The sequence below is a fragment of the Macrotis lagotis genome, chromosome 5, assembly GCF_037893015.1.
Source record: "Macrotis lagotis isolate mMagLag1 chromosome 5, bilby.v1.9.chrom.fasta, whole genome shotgun sequence".
NCBI classification, from domain to species: Eukaryota; Metazoa; Chordata; class Mammalia; order Peramelemorphia; family Peramelidae; genus Macrotis; species Macrotis lagotis.
The window spans coordinates 215,600,256-215,621,355 of record NC_133662.1 but is presented as its reverse complement, the minus strand read 5'-3'; the positions used below and the strand labels follow the sequence as shown (position 1 = coordinate 215,621,355).

Genomic DNA, 21,100 nt, shown 5'->3' with positions numbered 1-21,100 from the left:
CTCCCACCAAATATTACTTACAGTTCTAACAGATCAGGGGAAACATGACTGCTCAGGCTCATCCTTTGCATTCTTTATTTCTTGAAGTCTGATTCTTGTATTGACTTCTATGATGAGCTGTTCTTCCTTCTTCCTGTCTTCTTTCCCCACCCAAGAACAATGGAAAACAATACCACTATGTGATCTCTGTTTATGTGTGTGTCTCAGGGTGGTGAAAAGACTCCTATAGAAGTAGTATTCAAAGTATCCTGAAGAGGCAATGTGAAGTAAGGGGAAAGGAAATAGCATTTCTATAGCATTACAATGTGTTAAACACTTTACAAATATTGCATTTGTGCTTTACAGCATCACTTCAAGGAAAGGAACTATTATTATTCCCATTTTACAATTCCAAAACCGAGATAAACAAGGGTTAAGTGCTTTGTCCAGGGTCGTACAACTAGTAAGTTTCTGAGGTCAGATTGAACTGGGGGCTTCTTGATTTCAAGCCCAGAACTCATCCATTCCACCACATAGCTGCTTATAAAGGACTCTGTAGAGTGTGGCACATGATTTGGAGCCTTACTGTGAAGGGCTTTCATTGTCAATTAGAGGAGTTTGCCTTATATTTTAAGAGATGCAGAATGGAACTACTTTATCAAAGGAGTTACATGATTAGAGCTGTGTTTTAGGTATTAGTTCTCTGTGAACTGATCCAATCCTTCTGGAGAGCAATTTGGAACTATGTCTAAAGGACAGCAATGCCACTTCTAGGTCTGTATTCCAAAGAGATCATTAAAAAAGAGGAAGAGATCCACATGTACAAGAATATTCATAGCAGCTCTTTTTATAGTGGCAAAGAACTGGACATTGAGGGAATGCCCATTACTTGAGGAAAACCTGAACATGTTGTGGCATATGAATATAACGAAATATTATTGCTTTATAAGAGATAATGAGCAGGCAGATTTCAGAAAAATCTGGAAAGACTTACATAAAGTGATGCTGAGTAAACTAAGCAAAACCAGAAAAACATGTAAAAACCTAGCCACAACATGGTATGATGATCAGCTGTGATGGACTTAGATCTTCTCAGTAATACAGCAATCAAAGATAATTCTAAAAGACCTGCAATGGAAAATGCCATCCACATTCAGAGAAAGAACTATGTAATCTAAAAGCATACTATCTTCTCCTTTTTAATTTTGTATTTTGCTTTTCCTTTCTCATGATTTTTCCTTTTTTGTTCTAATTCTTCTTTCACAGTGTGACCAATCTGAAAATACAGGTAATACGATTATGCATGTATAATTTATATTAGGTTGAGGTGAGGGAAAGGTGGAAGAAAGAAAACTTTACAAAAATGAATGTTGAGGGGCAGCTAGGTGCTGCAGTGGATAGAGCACCAGCCCTGGAGTCAGGAGTAGCTGGGTTCAAATCCTACCTCAGACACTTAATAATTACCTAGCTGTGTAGCCTTGGGCAAGCCATTTAACCCCACTGCCTTGCAAAAAAAAAAATGAATGTTGAAAATTATCTCTCTATATAGTTGAAAATAATTAATTTTAAAAAAAGTAATAGCAGAAATGTAGTAAATTGGGAAATAATTTTTTACAACTAGTATTTCTGACAAAGGACTCATTTCTAAAATATATAGAGAAGTGAGTCAAATTTTCAAAAAAAAAGCCATTCCCCAATTGACAAATGGTCAAAGGATATGCAAAGGCAATTTAAAGATGAGGAAATCAAAGAAGTACATAGTCATTTGAAAAATTGCTCTAAATCATTACTTATCAGAGAAATGCAAATTAAAGCATCTCACACCTCTCAGACTGGCCTATATGACCAGAAAGGATAATGATCAATGTTGGGATGTGGGAAATCTGGGACACTAATACATTGTTAGTGGAACTGTGAACTCATCCAACCTTTTGGGAGAGAAATTTGGAATTACGCCCAAAGGGAAACAAAAATTGACCCAGCAATATCACTACTGGGTCTATACCCTGAAGAGATGATGAAAAAGGGGGAAAACACCACTTGTACAAAAATATTCATAGCGGCCCTGTTTGTGGTGGCAAAGAATTGGAAGTTAAGTGAATGTCCTTCAATTGGGGAATGGCTTAACAAACTGTGATGCATATATATGTCATGGAACACTATTATTCTATTAGAAACCAGGAGGGATGGGAATTCAGGGAAGCCTGGGAGGATTTGCATGAACTGATGCTGAGCGAGATGAGCAGAACCAGAAAGATATTGTAACTTAACAGCAACATGGGGGTGATGATCAACCTTGATAGACTTGCTCATTCCATCGGTGCAACAATCAGGGACAATTTTGGGGTGTCTGCACAGGAGAATACCATCTAAATAAAGAGAAAGAATCATAGAGTTTGAACAAAGACCAAAAACCATTACCTTTAATTTAGGGAAAAAATCCATTATCTTATGTAATTCTACTATCTCTTATACTTTATTTTTCTTCCTTAAGGACATGATTTCTCTCTCACCACATTCAACTTAGATCAATGTATACCATGGAAACATTGTCAAGACTAATAGACTGCCTTCTGGGGGGGGGGGGGAGGGAAGGAAGATCTGGGGGGAAAATTGTAAAATTGTAAAATTGTAAAAAAAATTTTTAAAAGGACAAAAAAAAGTTGCCTAGAGCACTAAGAGATTAAAAAATTGGCTAAGAGTCATGCAACTAGTATATGTCAGAGATTTGAGGCCAGTTCTCTATTCATTATGCCATGCTGTTTATCAAATGAGAGAATACAGATTAAAGTCCTATGCAACTATAAAAAAAAGTGATAGCAACACTTGAAAACACTGGCAGAAATTAGGCTTACAGTAACAACATATTTCATATTCCACAACAAATTCAAAGTGAATATGTGAACTGAATACCATTAAAAATTAAAAGAAAAACAAATCATATACCTCTCGTGGCTATAAGAAGTTGTTGAATTCTTAACTAAATAAAGCAGAGAGGTTTTTACAAAGACAAAAATAGATAATGTTAACTGTATTCTATTGAAAAACTTTAACACAAACACAAGTAATGCATCTAAAATAAGAAGGAAAGATGTCAATCAACTGAGGGGAAAACTTTATATTATTAAATGTTTCTGATAAAGATTTACTGTCCAAAAAATATATAGCATATATATACTTACATTTATATATATATATTATATTGCATATATACACATACAAATTGTGGTTGTATATATAATATATATGCATACATTTAACCAAAAGTCATTGTAGTCAAAAGTTATGAATAAACACTTTTCAAAAGACTTGCAAATCATAGGTAAGAATGCTTCCAATTGTTATTAATAAGAGAAATGCACTTCAAAACAGTGATTTGGTTCCATCTCATACCCAGTAAATTGACAAAGATGAAAAAATGAAAATAGGCAGTGTTGGAGGGAGTGTGGAAAGAGAGGCACACTAATGCTTTGCTGGTGGAGCTATGATTAGTGCAACTGTTATGAAAAGTAATTAGGAATTATGTGACTAAAGTGATTAAATATTTATATCCCTTAACCCAGTGATTCCACTATTAAGCATACCCCAAGGAGGTAATTGACATTCCCACCCAAAAAGGCTCATATGCACCAAAATATTTATAGGAGTACTTTTAGTGAAAATAAATAATTATTGTAATTATTATGAAGAATTATTATAGTTGCCCATGGACTTGAAAATGACTAACAACATTGTGATACCTGAATGTAATAGAATCAAAGAGGATTCAAAAAGTGATGTGAACTAATGTGAAACAAAGAAAACATCATGTACTATGATAGAAATGTAAATGAAAAGAACAATAACCACAGAATAATTTAATACTGATATTATAAAATTATAATGGCCAAGGTTGGTCCCCAAGAGAGATATAAGAAAATACCTCCCCCCAATACACACACACACACACACACACACACTTTTTTTTTTTAGCTTTTTGCAAGGCAAAAGGGGTTAAGTGGCTTGCCCAAGTCCACACAGCTAGGTAATTATTGAGTGTCTGAGACCAGATTTGAACCCAGGTACTCCTGACTCCAGGGCTGGTGCTTTATCCACTGTGCCACCTAGCTGCCCCCCCCCCCCACATTTCTTAACAAGAATAGGACTCCACAGATGTGGAGCATTGCATATCATCTAAGATTTTATGGTTAACCATAACCTGCCCCGGCCCTGCGTCTTCTTGCCCCATTAATGATGTTAATAATGCCTTTCCTCTTTTGATTATCCCCCATTTATCCTGTAATCAAACATATACCATTTGTAGATTATTGTTTGTATATTGTGTCCTCCAAAAATTTTTTAGTTCATTGGGTAAAGGATTGGTTTTTTCTTTTCTTTATATCCCTAGCTCATAATATAAATATAGCACATAATTCTTGGAATAGAGCTTCAATTACGAAGGATGAACATCAAGTGCTTAAATAAATGCTGGCTGTCTTACTATTGATTAGTTTTGCAAAAATATTTTTCTCTTTTTTTAAATTCTTTGTCTTAAGAGATGATTATCTGGAAGGCAGGGACAAATAGAGGAGGAAAACTGTGAGAGATTTAAAAATAAAAAGATATCAGCCAAAATCTATTTGAAAATCAAATAGAAAAGTAAAATTCCTGCTCTCAAAGAACTCACAATCTAATTAATAGGGAAGACAGTTCAGACAGGATTTAGCTATGAAAGAGATGGAAAAGTTCAATGGCCCTTAGAGTTCAGCAGCAAAGGAAAGGGTAATTCATCTTTAAAGTCTTTTCCAAACAAAATTTTGTTTGGGCTGTGAATTATTTGACCATGCCAAAGTCTTTGATTATGAGAACTTTCCTGGTCTTCAGTAAGCAGTGCCCACTGAACAGGAAGGGACTGAACTAAAGGATTGGCAGAGATAATTGCCTGTATCTATCCCAAGTTTTGAGTCCTTGGATGATGGTTGTGGGGGACTGGACTGATAACAGGGCTAGTGCTTTGGGTGGGGTGTTGCCTTTTCTGGGCTCTTGAATCCTGGGCCATGTCCACCAGTGTTTGAAGAGAGAGGATGGTCAGTGGTTTGACCCATCTGACACATGGACTTCCTGTCTTTTCCTCAGAGTTCCTAGCTGTTCCAGTTAGGCTACCTTGACTGTCCTACTGATGGCAGTTGTTGGCAGTTGGCAGTGGTAGGGATGTTGGCTTGTTCTCTACGGGGGCTACTCCCCTAAATTATGGCTCTGGTGGCTGACCTGAAAACAAGGACATCAGTCTGATGAAATATAGTGTATAAAGAACAAGAAGTAAGTCAATGTGGTTGGATTATAGATTACATGAAGGGGGAGTAATGGTTATAACAAGCCTAGAAAAATAGATTGGAGTCATATTGGGAAGGGTTTGAAAAATCAATCAAATGAGTCTGTATTAGATCCTAAGAGGAAGTCAAAGGAGTGACATAGTCAGATCTGGGCTTTAGGAATATCTGTGTGTCAGCTGTGCGGAAGATGGATTAGAAAACAGGAAGATTTGAGTCAGGAAGACCCATTAGGAAGCTACTGGAAAGATGAAGTGAGTGATGAGGACTTGAATTAGCTGAGAGAAGGGGAATGGGTTCCAGAGATATTGTGAATCAATTAATAACCAAAAGTTGTTTATTAAACTTTATGTTCTAGTCACTTTGTTCAACAAACCTCAGCACAGGATTGGGAGAGAGAAAAGTTGACAGTGATTTTGAGGCTGTTAAATTTAGTGGTCCTAATAGTGGTACTCTGAAGAAATACAGAAGTTAGGAAAGGGAGGAAGAGTTACAGGGAAAGATCTTGAATTCATATTGATATTGAGATGAATGTAGGACAACCAGCTGCATAGGTATAGGAGGCTGTTGGTAGGCAACTAGAAATTATTTGCCCCAGATAGTCAACTAAAGAATTAAAGGATATTTTTTCCTTTTCATTATTGCCATATAAAGAGGTCTCTAGAGAGGTTGGGGGAAGGTGGGGGAAGGGTGAGGATGATGGAATGGGAAGGATAGAAGGTTCTATGGCAGTTGGCAGAGGTTTCCACCAATTGGCACAGAGGCTTGGGTTTGCAGAAACTCTGGAAGTATCCTCTGTTGGAGAAGGAAAGGAAGGAGGTTCCAGGTAGGAAAATGAATGAGAATAACAGCCAGAACAGGTTGTTGTTACACTAGGCTCCCTGCCCACTGGGAAAAAACACATTGGGGAGGGGAGGAGCTTAAGTTGTTTAGTTTAAAAAAAACATAACTCATGGTTCTTTTGAGTCCTTGAATCTATACTCTTTCTGGAACCAAGAAGATCCTGGCCCTGATTTTGAGAGCCTCTAGGGGAAATTAGATGAAAGAAGGGAAAGGAGTAAATCAGGGAAATGGAATGGAAAATAAAGATTTTGTGGGGATTGGCAGTGAAGCAACCTTCAAAATTAAAAAGAAAAAAATCACTTTATTAAACACAATAGTGGACTGATCAGTGGACTGATCTTTACTAGTAATAACTCCCATTTCTGTAGCAATTTAAGGTTTGCAAAGTGTTTTCCTCACAATCCAAAAGAGCAAGTATTCGCATTTTATGAGACTCAGTGTAAAAGACAAGGTCAGTAAGCACCACAGACAAAAAAACAGACCCCATATGCAGAGTCCTTTTTGTGACATCACCCTGTCTCATACCTGGGTCCATGTCTTGTCTTCCCTGCTATCCATAACTAGCTGGGAAAAACCTGCTTGTGAGCAATAACTATCTTATAATCCTAGGTGATACTAGGTGTACTGCTTCGAAAATACTTGCTCATAGATTGATTGGGACATGGGGAGGGGAGCAGACCAAAGAAAAACAGGAAAATTCATAATAAAGGGTTATTTGCTATTTGATCTAGGCTGTTTTAATTATCATGATGGAGACAAACTCCTTCCAGTTTCCAGTATTAATCCTATCTGGGGGGTGGTCCTGGATTTTTAGTTCAGGGTCTTGGAGGAAAAGAAAGTCAAAACATGATGGAAGATATGTGGTAGAACCCTGGAGCTTGACTTCATGTGGAACTTCAATTTAATTCAAGCATTTAATGAGTGCCAACTGTATACAAAGCATTGGGATAAGCACTAGGTTTAGAAGGATAAAAATAACAGCCCTTAGGAGCATATAGTCTTCTATTTGGATAAACAAATAGATAATCACATACAAAATATACACCTAAGTATATGTTAAAGGAATCAGAGAGACTGGACCTGTGATTTCATTGGTAAAGGTAATTCCTGGTTTAGCAAATACCTTTTACCAGTGCAGGTCAGTCCCTTCTCTGCCACTTAGTCTTAGAAAGTCGTAGAAAGCTATCCAGTATACTTAGGGGCTGAATGATGTTCCCAAGATCACATTGTATTTGTTAGATGTGACCTTGACTCAGATTTTCATAAGCTAAAAGAACAGCTTTCTCCATTAAACCAAACTGCCTCTTTTTTATTATTATTATTATTATTATTTTAGGCTTTTGCAAGGCAATGGGTTAGGTGGCTCTCCCAAGGTCACACAGCTAGGTAATTCTTAAGTGTCTGAGGCTGAATTTGAACTCAGGTTCTCCTGACTCCAGAGCTGGTGCTCTATTGACTGTACCACCTAGCTGCCCCCTACACTGCCTCTCTTATAGAAAGTAAATACAAAATAATGTGGGGGCTGGAAGACCTTGGGAGAAGTTGTTTTGTGGATTAGTCATATCTGACTCTTATTGATCCCATTTGAGGTTTTCTTGGCAAAGATACTGGAGTGGTTTGCCATTTCTTTATCCAACTCATTTGACAGATGAGGAAACTGAGGCCAATAGGATTAAATGACTTGCCCAGGGTCATATTGAACACAGGAAGACAAGTCTTCCTTGGCTCCAGGGTGGGTTCTCCATCCACTGGACCACCTAGCTGACACTCAATGGGAGAAGACCTCTGATGATTGAGGAAAATCAAAAAAAGATCTCCAGAAAAAAGACTGCCTTCTAAACAAGGTGACAGCCTAACCTGAAGGGAGAAATCTGCCGATTGCTGCCAATGTTTTTGAACTGTGGGGGGGAGAAAAGATAGAATATTTTTGTCTGGGGAGGCAAGGGTTTGGAGATCTTCCTTTCCATCTCCTGATTAACCTTGTGACCAGGGGCAGATTGGTGAGTTCTTGGGTCTCACACTGTGCTTGCCTTCTGTCCTTCTATGAAGTGAGATGAGCAAAGCAAGAATAATGACTGGCCAGCTGCACAGGGGAGTGTCGGGCTAAATTAATGCTTGTTTATCTGGGAGATGCTTTGAAGATGAAAAGCCTTAAGTGTTATTTTCCACATTCAGGGAGTGGTGTCCCAGAACAAGGCCACCGACAAAGGCCCTTAGAGCCAAATGACTAGTGGACAGGACTGAAGATGGTAACTGAGGCTCAGAGGGTGCAAGGGGAGGAAGAGGAGGAGGAGGAGAGAGGTTTTTCTAGAAATGCCTCAGCAGGAACTCACATGACATATATTATACTGAGTTAAGGGGGGGGGGGTGGTAGCAACAGATAACTGTCATTGCATGTTTGGAGATAGATGATTGTGCCAGATTGAAGAATCATTTCTAGAATCTTAAGTTCTGAGGTTGCCATTGGCTGTAACTGGATCAACCGATCAATGAAAAAGTTGTTACTGTGTGTAAGTAATAATGCCAGCTCATATTTATATAACACTTGACTTTTGACAAAGCGCTTGGTATATATCTAATTTGATTCCTAGTTCAGACCTAGAGGAATATGCTATTATCCCTAATTTTTCTTTTCTTTTTTCTTTTTTTGTACCACACCAGTGATTTCCTCAAGGGAACTCAGTGAGGATACTCCCTCTGCAATTATTTTGCAATTTATAGTTTTAGAGAAGCACACAAATTCTGCAAGCTAACCCAGGATTCTTTGGTCCACAAAAGCCTGGGTGGATTTTGAACTCTGATCAGACTAAAAGTCAGAACTCCAAAGTCAGTCTCCAAAGAAGGGCCCCGGAAGTCCTGGGGATCGATGCCATGATTCCCCCAGGGGGTTGTGACTAACTAGAGGCAGAGTAGGAAGATGTACCCCCACACTTTCCAAAATACACAAATACACAGGCTCAACACTCTTCCACTTTGTCAAGCCCTATCACTGGCCTCCTGTGGCTTGCAACAGGTGTGTTAGAGCCTCAGAGCAGTTATGACCTTATCTGACCCAGAACCCTAAGGCAAAAGTCCCTCCACCTTCTTCTCCCCAAGTTGTTCCCCCGCTGCAGATGACTTCCTGGCTTCAGTAGATGCTAGTTTCTGGGATTTGGGGCAATGGCCAGTGAGTAAGACCCCACCCCACACTTCTCATTTTTAGTGGGTGAGAATGAGTCACACAGGATGAAGTAGCTTAGATGTGTTGCAATCTGCATAGCACATCTCATTACGTTATCTTTTCAATGAAATCCATCCTTCTTTGAAACTTCCCTATCTATTACTGTCCAAGACACTACCATCCTTCGCTTCCACTCACGTCATAATTCAAACAATTGTCAGATCTTATCATTTCTCCTGCACGATCTCACATTCATTCTCCTCCACACCACTGAAGCCCTGATTCACCTCTTCCCCAAACTATTGTAATCATTTCTAAATGGTCTGACTTCCTCAATTCTCTCCTTTTTTTTTTGATCCTTCCTTCACACTGCTGCCAATGTGAGTTTTCTGACCATGTTAATATTATCCTTCTCAACAAATCCCAGAGGTTCTCTTCTGACAGAGCAAATATCTTACCTTAAAATTAGATGTGTATGTGTGTAGGTTTTAAAATATACACAATAATACTTTAGTAGTTGTTCAATGATGTCTAACTCTTCATAATCCTATAGATCAAGGTATGCCAATATTGTCCCATGAGTTCATTTATTTTTTGTCTTTGGGGTTTTTTTGGGGGGGGCAGTTTGCCATTTCCTTTTCCAGTGGATTAAGACAGAGGTTTAGTAACTTGCTAGTAAATGTCTGAGGTCAAATTTGAGCCCAGTGCTTTATCCACTGATTCATTTAGGAGAATGTGTGTGTGTGTGTGCGTGTGTGTACAGATAGACATATAAAAACATACATATATAGCTGCACACATGTATCTTATCTCTCTGTGTATATATATATATATATATATATATATATATATATATATATAATGTGAAATTTATTGATAGCATGCATGATCAGAAAAGTTTAGAGATCACTGGACAAGATGACTTTGCCCAAATGACTATCCAGCATTTATGTAGTGCTTTAAGGTTTTCAAAGTACTTTAGAAATATTATCTCATTTCATCTTCCTAACAGCCTTGAGATAGGGATTATTGTTATTATTGGTCTTAAGAAGGCAGAAGTTAAACGATTTGCCCAGGTTTATAGAGCGAGCTGAAAAAATGTCTGAGGCTGGATTTGAACTCAGATTTTCCTGACTCCAGGCCCAGAGGTCAGTCTACTGTGTATTCTAGTTACTCTCCCCAAAAAGAACATCAATTTCTAAATTGCTCTAAAGTGTGTAAAACATGGAGACAGAAGTGAGTGTGTTTCAAGATGGTACAGTAGATAGAGTACATTGGACACTTTGGTATCTCATTTTGATATTTTCTTGACAAAGACATTGGAATGGTTTTCCATTTCCTTCTTCAGCTCATTTGACAGATGAAGAAACTGAGGAAAACTTGTCTAGGGCCACACAGCTAGTGTCTGAGGTCACATTTGAATTCAGGTCTTCCTGCCTCCACTGTTTCCACCTATCAATCTTGACTCAGATCCTATTAGCTCTGTGTTCACAGGTGAGTCATTACCTTTCTCAGAGAATCAATTTCCTCATCTGTAAGATGAGGATAATGTTATTTGCCCTACTAATTACCTCACACAGCTGTGAGGATGAACTTTAGTTTTATAAGGTGATATCATTTCATGAAAACACATAGGCAAAAAAAAAAAACCAAACAAACAACAGTGTGATGTGTGCAGTAGACAAGTAAAGAGCCTGACTTGAGTAAGAGACTTTTGTTTGGGTAATAACAGCAAAGAAGATGGGATAGGGCAGGACAAAATGATAGAGGGGCCTGAAAACCAGGCAGAAGAATTTAGATGTGATGCAGTAGGAATTAACAAGAAATTATAGTTTTGAAGTAGAAAAAAAACAATTACATGATAAAAGTAGGGTTTAAGATGATTAGTGGGGTAGCAGCATATAGAATAGATTTGAGAATGGAGATAGTGGAGGCATGGAGAATGAAGAGAGAGGAAATGTCTGTGTATTTGCTAGAAGTTCATAAATAATTATTTTAAAAACATTTTTTTATTTTGTTAAATATTTCCTAGCTAAAATTTATAATATTCAATTTTTAAAATTTTTGAGTTCTAAATTCTCTCTCTCCTGTCCTTCCCCACCCCTTGAGAAAGTAAGCAGTATATTTGACAGAAACACAAAGTTGTGAAAAACATTAACGTATTAACTATGTTAATGGCTAACGAAAACACACATACACTAAAATTAAGAAAAATAAAGTGAACAAAGTAGGCTTCATTCTCCTTCAGTTCTCTCTGTGGGAGGTGGATAGCATTTTTCATCATGGGTTCTTTGGAATTGTTGTGGATCATTACTTTAAACAGAATAGGTAAGGTATTCATTCTCTGCATAAAGTTCTCCTGTTTCTTTTCATGTTACTTTGTATCAGTTCATACAAGCTTTTCTGGGTTTTTCTGAAACCACTCTATTTGTCATTTCTTGTGACAATGGTATTCCATCACAATCACAATTTATTCAGTCATTCCTCAATTAATGGACATGCCTTCAATTTCTAATTCTTTGCTACTACAAAAAGAGTTGATACAATTAGCTTTGTACAAACAAGTCTTCCCCCTTTTCTTTAATCTCTTTAGGAGATTAGGATGCAGACTTAATGATGTCAACAAATATTTCTTCAAGACCTATCTTACTAAATTGAGGTAGGGTGGCAAAATGCGAATAGGGCCGACCTTGTAATTCAGAAGAAGCTTATTTTATTTTTTATTCATTTTTATTAAAGATATTATTTGAGTTTTACAATTTTCCCCCAATCTTACCCCCCCCCCCCCGGAAAGCAATCTGTCAGTCTTTACTTTGTTTCCATGTTGTACCTTGATCCAAATTGGGTGTGATGAGAGAGAAATCATATCCTTAGAGAAGGAACAAGAATTCTAAGAGGTAACAAGATCAGACAATAAGATATCTGTTTTTTCCCTAAATTAAAGGAAATAGTCCTTGAACTTTGTTCAAACTCCACAGCTCCTTATCTGGATACAGATGGCACTCTCCTTTGCAGACAGCCCAAAATTGCTTCCGATTGTTGCACTGATGGAATGAGTGAGTGTTTCAAGGTTGATCATCACTCCCATGTTGCTGTTAGGGTGTGCAGTGTTTTTCTGGTTCTGCTCATCTCACCCAGCATCAGTTCATGCAAATTCCTCCAGGCTTCCCTGAATTCCCATCCCTCCTGGTTTCTAATAGAACAATAGTGTTCCATGACATACATATACCACAGTTTGCTAAGCCATTCCCCAATTGAAGGACATTTACTTGATTTCCAATGCTTTGCCACCACAAACAGGGCTGCTATAAATATTTTTGTACAAGTAATGTTTTTACCCTTTTTAGAAGCTTATTTTTAATACTGCCTTTGATCCATACCCATTGTGTGACCCTGGGCAAGTCATTTTCAGATAATTCAACAAGCTACAGGGTATGTATGTATGGTTGGTTGGTTCTTGTCCTTCACTATGGACAAAATGACATCATTATGTTTGAGAGAAATTGCAGAATGTCCAGCTGTGGCTTCTAATGCTCTACCACAGGTTGGGCACAAATAGTCCATGTGAACACCTGGGGTAGGTACTCTAAACTCACTTTAAACCTACCTGGGGTAGGTACTCTAAACTCATGGATAAGGTATAAGTACCAGAAGAATGGATCTGTATCAGTGGAGAGAGTTGCACACTGGGAGTTCCAAATAACAAGGGTTCGTGGCGCATGATAAGAAAAAGTTGTCACCCGTAGGTAGCATGGACTCCAAATGGTAGAGAATCAAGCGAAGGAGGATGTTTAAAAGTAGCATTGGCATGACAGGATATTAAATTCTTATGGTGTAAGGGAAGTTAAAGATGTATGGAATGAGGTGACCAAGAAGGTTAAAGGGACATGTCCATGCATGTGACATGTTTGCAATATGTAATGCCTGCACATGACCTGTGTGAGATGTATAATATGTAATGCTTACTTCCTAGGGTTACAGTGAGGACAAAATGAGATATTTGTAAAGAGCTTTATGAACCTCAAAGAGCTATATATGTTTCCTATTATCATTGTTAATATATATGATAACATAATTATGATGTTCAGTCAAGTCTAATTCTACCTGTGGACCACAGTGTGCCAATACTGTCCAAGGATTTTCTTGGCAAAGATACTGGAGTGGTTTCCCTTTTTCTTCTCCAGTGGGTTTAAGATAAAACAGAGGTTAAGTGACTTGCTCCATGGTCACAGACCGCTAAGTGTGTCAGTATAGATATGAACACAGGTTTCCTTAACTCCAAGCCTTGTGTTCTACTATCCATTGAACCATTTAGCTGCTATTCGGTTGTTTAGAAAAGTGGGGGAGGGGAATACTCAGCTCTGGTCATTCATCTTTCCTTCTTGAAGACGACCAGTAACATCATGAGGGTAATGCCTTGACTTGTACCTGAATTGGATTTAAATGAGGCAGAGCAGACAGCCTCACTCTCTCCTTCAGAGTCATGGAAGTCCAGTGGCAAGACAAAATCAATACACAATACCTAGAGTAGGTCAGACATAATGGTCTAAATGAAATGGTATTATAATAGCCTCTTCCTCTGAATGAGGTTTTTTTTCCCTCCTCTGAATTGCAGATCCTGAAGAACTGGCTTGGTGATCTGGCTCAGAGATCTATCTCATTGAGGCCTGGGCCCTCAATCAATGCATCAGACGCCACTCTGTTTGACAACTTTCCTAGTTGGATTGATAGCAACAGGACTTTCCCTCCCATTCTGTTTGAATGAAAGGGAGAACATGACCAATTTCTCCCTGGCTCCGCTCATATAGTTATTTCAGTTCTTCCCACACCCTCCCCATTCTCACACTATTATTTTTCAACCTCCAAGCCTTGGGGATAAGAGAGGTGACTCCTCTTCCTCCCCCCTCCCCAAATTTGGAAAAAAACTGCCCTAGGGAGTGGGAGGAAGACTCTAGTAGAGTTTGAGTCTCTGGGCAAAGTTGGTCCCCTATCTACCCCACTTCAACAATGTTTTCTAGCTTATTGCCTCTACTCAGGAAAGGACATTTTTACTGGTTACATACTTTAGGGAAATATTTTTTTAAATTTTTTAAAAATTTAAGCCAGTGGAGACTTGCCCAAGGCCACACAGCTAGGCAATCATTAAGTGTCTGAGGTCACATTTGAACTTGGGGGTCCTCTTGACTGAGGGCTGGTGCTCTATCCACCTTGCCACCTAGTTGCCCCTAGAGAAATGTTTGTAGGTTTGCTACACTTCACATATGAGGAAAGACCAGTGATTATCTAATTGAATACACAAGGCTAGGCAGTTGAATGACTTAGATTTAAGAGTATTGATTGAGTTCAGCCAGGAAGATTAGAATTCAGATCCTGCCTCCATCATTGCTGTAGGCTAATCACTTCAACATCCTCCACTTCCCTGATAACTCAGGAATACTAATGATCTATATTTTACAAGCTGTTTGTGAGACTCAAATGGGATACTATTGACAAAGTGCTTTGTAAACTGCAACACACTCGACCTATAAATGATGGATGTCATTATTGGGTGATTGTGGCAGAATAGAAACCAGAATTCAAATGTCTGCATTTAGATTCCTGGTCCCAACATTTTCTGTGACCATCACATCAATTCAAATAGTTTCAGTTTAATTCAGTTTGATAAACATTGGTTAAGGGCCCTAGGTGTTGGACATAAAGACTTGTCCCTAAAGAGTTTACATTCAGGTAGAAGGGAGGGAGAATAGGAAACATTTCATAGAGAAGTAAAATACAAAGTAGGGTGTGATGGAGCAAAGTAAAGATCTAGGTAAGTGTGCTTGGAAGAGGTGAGAGATTGCTGTGTGGCAATGCTACCTACCTCCTTTGAGTTCAAGGAAAAAATGGAGTAGAGGCTCATTGGATAATCAATTGATTAGCAAACAACAAATGAAATCTCTACTCTTAAGGGGCTTATATAGATTTAGTGTTGGAAGGGACTTGGCAGGCCCCTAGTCTAACGCTTTCATTTTAGAGGTGAGTGAGGGAATATGGGGCCCAGATTGATAAGTGATTTGTCAAAGGTCAACATTAGATTGGAAATTCCTTAAGGGTAGGGATTGTCTTTTCTATCCCAAGGTACTTAATACTTGACAGATTACACAGGTAGTGAGCATATTTTTCTAGAATATCTCAGATTGGCTATATTTTGGGTTTTGTGGGTTCAGTAGTTTAAAAAAAATTAAAAGGAAACTCAGACCAACTCCTGTTTCAGAAAAAGTCCATTCTCTCCCTGGAAATCCTTTTGAATTAGATTCATGGCCCAGAACAAACTGCTTTCACTTCCATCTGTGTACATAGATAGATATATAGCAAATCTATCTCTCATCTCTTGTCTATCTTTGTCCAACCATTCATTCACCTGTCTAATCTATCTATCCATCATTGACTTAGTTTTTATAAAACTCCAGTGAGAAGATTTTGCACATATTGGTTTCTATTCAACCTTCATATTTCAAACAGTGATTTTGTGCTTATTTGTTTTTTAAAGTTTCACAGAAAGGGGTTGAGCTGGTGGAAGGATCAAGCACTACATTGTCACAGCCGCACAGCTTGCCAATCACATTACTTCAGGTCCAGGTGCAGCCGTGAGGCACAAGCTCCCAAGGTGGGTAAGTCGTAAAAGGTGCAGAAACCAAAGGTAATTTCTTTTAAGGTGATATGTGAGTCAATGCTGGCTGCTCATCGGCTATGACTGAATCATCTTTGTGGGTCACTCGAGGGAGTTTCTTTGAAGGTAAGGAAGAAGGGCTTCCAACTCTATAGAAATGACACCTGGCTTCATTCATGGCTTCTTATAAAATGTGTGTGCAATAGCAACCCAGAAGTCCAAATCAAAAACAGCAAGCCAAGTAAGGCAAAGTAGGGCATCGAACCCTGGATCTGAAGTCAGGAAGACCTGGATTCAAATTCTGCCTCAGAAAGGCAGTGGGACAGTCAGAAACTTCTATTTGCCTAACTTTCCTCCTTTGTAAAATGAGGATAATGGTAGGCATTGTTGTAGGGATCATTATATGATGGCAAAACCTTAAGTGTTAACATGAATGCTGGCTCTTATTATTTTTTATTAAGTCCCTGGCCAGATTACAAACAGACAGTTCATGCCTTCTGTTGAACGAACATCTACATAGCAAATTCTTTGAGGGAAGAAACTGTTTAGATTTCATCTTTGTATTTCCATTGCCTAATGTGGTACCTGGGGTAGCTGGGGTGCAGTGGATAGTGCACTAGATCTGGAGTCAGGAAACTGAGTTCAAATCCACCCTAAGACACTTAGCTGAGTGACCCTGGGTAAGTCGTTTAACTGCTATTTGCCTCAATTCCTCATCTGTAAAATGGGAACACACTGGAAAAGGGAATGGCAAATGCCTTGCAGTTTTGCCAAGAAAATCCTATGAAAAATGTTGATGGGGTCACAGAGTCAGACACAAATGAACGACTGTCTGTCACCTTGATAGTATATAAGAAATAATCGACAAAGTGAATTTGTTAGTACCATGCCTATTTAATTTTTGTTGATTGATTGGAGGGACAGACTCTCTACCAATATATAATATGGCCAAGGATGGATTTAGTCCTCACAGGTCTTCTAGGCATGGTTTCAAGGGACTTCAAAATTGTGAGATGACAGATTTAGGTGGGGGTCATGCCCTTGGGAAGGAAAGAAAGGAGAGGGGGAGACAAATGGAAGGGAGAGGTTAAAAAGTGTTTCTGGATTTGTGTTTCCTGATATAATTGGATATCCTGCCACAAAGGCCATGGAATTCTGCCATCCTAATGCTTCCCCTAGGAAAAATCTGCTCCCTTGTCTAAGCATCATAAGCACTGGGACCTTTTCATTCGTTCGTTCATTCATTCATTCATTCATTCAATAATCATTTATTAAATGCTTTTAATGTGCTAGCAGTGTGCAACTTCTTGGACTTTTTGAGAGGCTTGGACTGTTAGAGACAAAGGTGGAAACCCCTGGCCGGATTACAAAAGCACAATTCATATCTTCTGTTGAATGAACATCTACATAGCTCATGGCAAAAAATATGACATAGTTTCCTAAGATCATGGATCCAGAACTTGAGGGGGTCTCCAAGGTTATCTATTCCAATCTCTTTTTTTACAGATAAAGAAACTGAGACCTAGGGAAATAAAGGGACTTTCCCAAGGTAATAAAGTGCTAAAGTAAGATTTGAACTCAGTGTTTGCTACTGCCAGAATCAAAAATACAACTTGGTAAAAAGTGTCACCAGGCTCCCATAACTTCCAACTATTGCTCCGCCCCCCCCCACCCCCACCCCGCCACTGAAGATGGAGAATACTTTTATCTCTGGGATTAAAGTTGAAAGATTGAACTGTGACCTTGAGATATCAATTCAACACTACCCTGAGTCCTTTAAGATTCTGAATCCAGCTCCTGAGTCTCTTTTATAAGAGACATCTTTGGGCTTGAGGAAAAGCACGAAACTTGTAGTTGAGAAGACTTAAATTCAAACCCTGACATAGGCCCTGGGTCCTATCACTGGGTTTCACTTTTTTCCTATGGAAAATGAAGACACTGGTCTCTTAAGATCTTTTCCAACTCTAAATCAATGATCCTTCCATCCTTTCTGCCCAGGACCTTGGGGATGGCATAACATGACCTGATATAGGAAACTTCCCTAGGGATAACACACAATACAGAAGCATACAGACACATCCAAAAGCCACAAAGAGATGTCCATTGTTCTGGCACAGAGGTCCCTTGAGGCCCACTTTGCCAGCATTAATGGGAGGGTTGGACTCTATGGTCTTCAAGGTCTCTTCTAACTCAGGATCTATCTCACCTTCCAAATACACAAGCTCTCCAAGAATAACCAAACCCTCAAATGTCAACCCCCTCCTACCACCTATTGTCAATTTGACTTCTCTCTTCTTTTATCTGCCTATAGGTAGCCTCAGAAGTGGGATAGAAGTTTCCTAAATTAGTACAATTGCCCAAGGCTACTGCCTGCCAATGCCATAACTCAGTTGACAGCAGAACCTCTACCCCTCACCAACTTTCCTTGGTTCAATAACACTAGCTGTGCTAGTATTGGGTAGATACCCAAGACAGGGAGGTTAGAGACAGTGGAAGATAAGATTGCATGATGTCTACCAAGTTAGCCAAGAAAACAAACATTCATATTGCCATGATATCTGGAAGGGACTCTAGGAGAATAAAAAGTTCAGATGCTCCCTAGATCATAGAACAAAAACCCAACTATCCCCTGACATAGCCTATCCTGGTAGATGCCAGAGTTGGTAGAAATATCTCTCTTCCCCAATACACTGATAAGAGCATACTTCCGCTCTGCCCCTGGAACAGGACTCTGGGGCTCTGACCACATTCAGATCCTGATTGAAGTCTAGGCCCCCCCCCATAGAACAGCAGGGCCCCCCACCTCAGCCCCGTGGCAGAGGGGGGTACATATGGTCATTCACAGACCAGGAGGGAGGACAGAGACTCACACACTGAGATCCTTGTGGGAGTGTCCCAAAAGCTCAGGAAGCATCCCCCAAACAGGCTTAGGCTGGGAAAATGAGCAAGCAGAGAAACAAGAGGAACACTGTTGAGAAATACATTATCTATGATCCCAAGAAGGATCAATATACCCAGTCTGAAGATGAGGAAGCAGAAGCTCCTGCATCTAAAGACTCCCAAGAAAAACAGAAATTGGGATCAGGCTATGACAGAGCTCAAAAAAGACTTTGAAAATCAAATGAGGGAGTTAGAAGAAAAACTGGGAAAAGAAATGAGAGAGATGCAGGAAAAACGTGAAAATGAAGTCAGCAGCTTAGTCAAGGAAATCCAAAAAAATGCTGAAGAAAATAGCATGCTAAAAACCAGCTTAGGTCAAATGGATAAAACAGTTCAAAAAGTTATTGAGGAGAAGAATGCTTTAAAAAGCAAAATTGGACAAATGGAAAAAGAGATAAGAAAACTCTCTGAGGAGAACAAATCCTTCAGATAAAGAATAGAATTCAGGGAGATTGATGAATTTACCAGACATCAGGAATCAATACTTCAAAACAAAAAAAATGAAAAATTAGAAGAAAATGTGAAATATCTCATTGAAAAAACAACTGATATGGAAAACAGACTTAGAAAAGATAATTTAAAATTTATTGGAATACCTGAAAGTCATGATCAGGAAAAGAGCCTTGACATCATTTTCAAGGAAATACTACAGGAAAATTGCCCTGATATTCTAGAAGCAGAGGACAAAATAGAAATGGAGAGAATCCACCAATCCCCCTGAGAAAGAGATCCAAAAAGACCAACCCCTAGGAATATTATAGCAAAGTTCCAGAACTCCCAAATCAAAGAGAAAATATTACAAGCAGCCAGAAGGACACAATTCAAATATCATGGAGCTGCAGTCAGGATCACACAGGACTTAGCAGCAACTACATTGAATAAGACAAAAGAGGTTAGAATGCAGCCAAGAATGAACTACCCAGCAAGGCTGAATGTCCTCTTCCAGGGAAAAAGATGGACTTCCAATGAACCAGGGGAATTTCAAATGTTCCTGTTAGAATAGCCAAAGCTGAACAGAAGGTTTGATCTTCAGATACAGGACTCAGGTGAAGCATAGAGATTGGAGGAGAGGGGGAAAATATGAGGGACTTAATGATGAACTGCATGTATTCCTGCATAGAAAAATGACACTGATAATATTCATATGAACCTTCTCAGTTAATAGAGCAGGTAGAAGGAGCTTTTATAGATGAAGCACAGGAGAAAGCTGAATTCGAAGATAAAATATGGTGTAAAAATGGAGTCAATAGAAAAAAAGGGAAATGGAATGGGAGAAAAAGGAGAGGGGGAATAGGCCAAGATATTCCATATAATAAGATTTTTCTTTATTACAATGAGCTATTGCAATGATATGGAAGGGGGGAAGGCAAGGGGGAATGCTCTTATCAGAGGTGGCTAGGAGAGGAAACAGCATATATACTCAATGGGGTATAGACATCTGGAGTAAGAAGGAGGGGGGGGTGGGGGAAGGGGGGGGATGTGAGTGATGGAGGAGAGGATGGACCATGGGGGGAGAGTGGTCAGATATAACACATTTTTTTTTTTACTTCTTGCAAGGAGCTGGGATTGGATGGCCTGTCCTGGATTATGCTGGGCCTAAGGGGTGGTATGGTGGCTCGGGGCCTCTTGGCCCTGGGACCAGGGATCTATCTGCTGCGCCACTCAGCTACCCTACAGCAGAGTCAGTGAAAAGAGAGAGAAAATGTAGTACATGGTAGTGGAGAAATAAGAAAGGAGGGAGTTGCGATCAGCAATGGCAAAGGTGGAAAAATATGGAAGTAACTTTTGCTATGGACTTATCATAAAGAATGTGATCCACCTGTGACAGAGTTATTGGTGTTGGAACAAAGACTGAAATACATTTATTATTATTACTATTATTATTTGGGGGGTGCAGGGCAAATGGGACTGGGTGGCCTGTCTGGGGCAGCATAGCAGGGTGATTGTTGGTTGTCTGAGGCTGGATTTGGACCCGGGTGCTCCTGACTCAAGGGCCAATGCTCTGTCCGCCACCCAGCCACCCCTACTATTATTGCTATTTTATTTTATTTTGGCTTTTTTTTCTTTTTTCTTTTGTTTTTTTGAAGGGCAGTGGGGTTCGGGAGGCTTGCATGTCACACGGCTGGGTGATTGTTGGATCTTTGGGGCCAGATGTGGGCTCGGGTGCTCATGGCTCCAGGGATGGTGCTCCGTCCATTGCGCCACCTGGCCGTACCTACA

At 39.3% G+C, this 21,100-nt stretch overlaps 1 protein-coding gene across 6 annotated transcripts in view; it reads left to right on the top strand.

Moving 5' to 3' along the window:
- Nucleotides 1–5,088: 5,088 nt before the first annotated feature.
- LOC141488396 (transmembrane domain-containing protein TMIGD3-like) overlaps nt 5,089–21,100 on the top strand; it is an 81,696-nt gene continuing 65,684 nt past the window's right edge. For 2 of the 6 annotated variants that reach the window (XM_074188421.1, XM_074188423.1), the window contains exons 1-2: nt 5,089–5,277; nt 15,821–15,937. The gene's annotated coding sequence lies outside the window, so the exon portion shown is untranslated. Of the gene's footprint in view, nt 5,278–6,020; nt 6,115–15,820; nt 15,938–21,100 lie in introns of those variants that run through there. The other 4 variants (XM_074188424.1, XM_074188425.1, XM_074188426.1 and 1 more) reach the window with 3 other exon arrangements.